This window comes from Lactuca sativa, chromosome 4 (genome assembly GCF_002870075.4).
Source record: "Lactuca sativa cultivar Salinas chromosome 4, Lsat_Salinas_v11, whole genome shotgun sequence".
NCBI lineage: Eukaryota > Viridiplantae > Streptophyta > Magnoliopsida > Asterales > Asteraceae > Lactuca > Lactuca sativa.
Window position 1 is genome coordinate 355,980,170 of NC_056626.2, and position 3,746 is coordinate 355,983,915.

General features: G+C 33.6%; 1 long non-coding RNA gene across 1 annotated transcript; it reads right to left on the reverse strand.

Moving 5' to 3' along the window:
• Window positions 1–2,426: 2,426 nt before the first annotated feature.
• LOC111916719 (uncharacterized) lies at window positions 2,427–3,035 on the reverse strand. The gene is made up of 3 exons (XR_002858602.3): window positions 2,881–3,035; window positions 2,635–2,786; window positions 2,427–2,549 (listed from the first exon to the last, which is right to left on the reverse strand). It is a non-coding gene; the product is annotated as an uncharacterized LOC111916719 (long non-coding RNA).
• Between the last annotated feature and the right edge of the window lie 711 nt (window positions 3,036–3,746).

Here is a 3,746-nt window from a genome sequence, read left to right on the forward strand (position 1 = left end):
TTACTTTAATAATTCATTATACTTATAATGGAAGGTTTCGTCCTATCCTACCCGTTCGGCTAACGACCCTCCACTAGTCAAGAGTGTGGTGGGTAAGAGTGGATACCCATTCAATCGCCATTTTATAGGCAATTTCCTTAAACACCCCTTATAGACCAGCTTCGTGAATGAGGCCTACTAACGGTAAGACTGACTTTTACTCATACATATATATAATTTTAGACTTTTAATGTTATATATAGTATAGGGTGTAATTTATACTTTCAAAATGCTAGGTGGTCTACTTTAACAATTATACTTTTAATTCAATTAAATTGTAGACCTAAACTTTTATGGATTTATTAAACCTCTTTTAATTATACACCTTAATTAATTAATAAAACCATAAGGGTGTGATTTGAACTTTTTCAAAACAATTCTAGAGTTTTAGAATTTAACATTCCTAATTAAACTTTTAATCAACTTTTAAAGTCCAAAACTTGAGGGCAAGTTTTGAAACATTTCAACACATTAGGGTTTAGAATTTAAATATACATCAAAATTAAACCATTTAATCAAAATTTAAATTCCAAAACTTGAGGGCAAGTTTTGAAACCTTTTCCAAAACATTAGGGTTTTAACTATTTAAATTTCAAAAACAACAAAACTATTTGGTTCAAATTTAAACTATAAAACACTACTAGAAAAACAGCCTTTTACGAAGCTCATTGCGCGTCGTAAAAGACTCAGACGACGCGCAAATGCGCGTCAAGGAAGGCCCTGTCATCAAGAGAGACGACGCGCTTTTGCGCGTCGTCTATAGACGACGCGCTTGTACGACGCTCATTTACGTTGCACAATTATGACGCGCGTTTACGACACGCAATGCGTATCAAGGAAGGCCCTGTCATAAAGGAAGACGACACGCATTCGCGTGTCGTAACCTTACGACGCGTGTGTTAATGACACGCAATGCGTATCAAGAAAGCCCCTGTCAAGAAAGGCCATGTCATAAATGAAGATGACACACATTTTTGCGTATCGTAAATTTAAATGTTTAAAAAAATAAATTTATATATTTATTAATTTTTAAATTAAATTTGCATTTAATTTCTCATAATAGAAATAAAACACCATATACAAAAAATACAATCCATTGCACAAAAATTAATGTCATACAAGATACAAAATAAAATACAATAAATAAGTAAGATAATTCATTGCATAAAATGTCAAATACAAATAATCATCGGTAACTATGTAACCTAATACTACATTGCTATTAAGGGACGTCATCATAACTCACTGAAGGTCTTGGAACAATGTTCTCATCATTAACTCTTACACCAACCTTGCTTTAGTAGATGACTTTCACACAATCAATATTGAAATAGATGTTGCCTGGGCCACCATAGCTGCTCGAACTTTCCGAGTTCAAACTTCCATTGTTTGATTCATCTCTACTAACCTCTTTCTGCTTCAAGAACACAAAAGAAAATGAAACCATGAGAATATCACATGAAATTTAATACCCTCATAAAATGATATTAGGATTAAGGGAGTTGAAGGTACTTGTATTCTTCGAGGAAACAACTATCATCAAGATCATCTTCTAAATCTTTGAGTTCTTCTGTCTTGTTATCGATCTGAGATTTGGTTTTAGGTTTGGAATCTTCGTCTCCTAAAAAAACAAAAAAAAAAGGTAAATCGACCTAATCTTTTACTATATGCATTTCAAACTTCATTAAAAGTGATACAATACCTCAAGTATGAACATCCCTAATTGTATGAATATTGAAAATAATACCTGGAACATCCATCCATAACTAACTGTATGAATATTGAATATAATACCTAATTGTATGAACATCCATCCATAACTAACTGGAGATCCTGTTTCAATATCAATTGCAAGAATAGAACAATCTGGAGAACCAGTGAGGATCACTGATGACAAAAACACACATTCAAAATCAAGTTTAAAGAAACAGCAACTATGTTGCTACTGAGGGTAAAAAGTAAATTACATGGTTCAAGAGTATATAAAGTATAAGGCGGCTATTGCCGCCGCTCTCTGGGACCCACGAGCTAGAATTCTTGGAGGTGGTCCATGTTGAGGAGTTTTAGGAGCAGTAGTTGATTTTGAAAAAGCAGAGGTTAAAGCTGCCATGGCTGATGCTCTTTGGGTGGCCCCACTAAGTTTATTTCCCGGGGGCTTAACATCTTGGCTCTATTGTAATAAAATAATATGATAGGGGCCACTTAAAAAAAAATTAATCCAAAAAAAAAAACTTTTTATATAAGAAATACCTCTGCTACACAGCCTGAGCCGAAGAGTTGCACAGCCTTCTTGTGGAATGCATTTCTCTGAGCCTGGTTCCATTAAGAAAGAGAAAAATGAGATACAAATTAATTATTAATTATTAATACATATGTATACATATAGTAGTTTTTGCAGGATCCCATGAGAAATATGTTGTGAAGAAGCAAGGTTCATTTCCTTCTGTTACTCTGTATAATATGACAGATGGGGACAAGGAATCCATAGATGCAGCCAGCTCTACATATTTCTGAAATCAACTTATTAAAAAAACATACCAACCAATACAACGTATAATTTTGCATTTGTATAATTATTATTATTATTATATGTACCTCGCCAGTTTCAAAAGCGTTTTGTTTTTCCGTTGACTGTGCTAAATGACCAACCCAAACGATGACCTCAGCATGTGTATCTAATATCAAGACATCCTCTGGAAACAAGTCATCTTGTTCAAAGCTGTGAACTTCTTCAATCTCTAACTTTCCTATAGAGGAAAATAAGATGATAAAAACAGTTGGTGGATATAATCAGCAAAAATGGACATGTGAAAGATAGATGATGGTTGATGGTTTTGAAACCTTTATTGCTTATTACTTCAAACAAGTGAGGTTCACGGATGATTTCCTGTGTTACTTTGCTACTTGAGTAGCTTTGTTTTCCACCAAGTGCAAGCCAGAAAGCTAAGCTCTCTTTTCCTTCTCTAGAGAATTTTACAGGTACTCCAGACTAAAGATATAAGAAAAAAGAGTTGAATAAATTATCAAGGATTGGAAAGGGGTATAAAAGTAAATAAAGATGTAAGATCAATAATATTTCAAAACTAAATTTATATATAATCAACAATGCACCAAGTAAAAAAAGCTATTATATTTATGGTACCTGAACAGGTTTGCATTTCATAGAGTTGAACATTGAAGTAGTTTGTTGAACAGCTGTTTTTTGGTCCTCCTGTGATCAGACAACATAACAAGTCTTCATCCCAAATACACAATTAAAGATTTTTTTTTTCTTAAAAAAAAAAGAAAAGAAATAATATGGTTTTAGTTTACCTGGATGCTATCCTTCCCAATCCAACAACACGGGTAGTGATCTTCTTTCTTTTCATCAGAATGGTAGGAGTAAAGACAAATATAGCAATCTCCACTATAAAATTTTCCAATATCCTCCTTGGGTAATTCCGTCTTTTCTTCACCATCAATACGCCATACCTAAAGAGCCTACAATTATTTTATCTTTCTACATTAAATCTAAATGTAGCAACAAGTTTATGATCTGAAACCTCAATTTTTCCATTTTCTCCAAGCAAAGGTGGAACTTCCTCCTCTACAGGATCCGTTTTTGTCTGACCTTTGGCAAAAGCACCTTGTTGCTTCAGCAGAGCTAGTCATTAGAACAAGCGTAGAACTTAGGGTAAGTTTTAGAAAAAGTCAAAAATAGCCCTAGA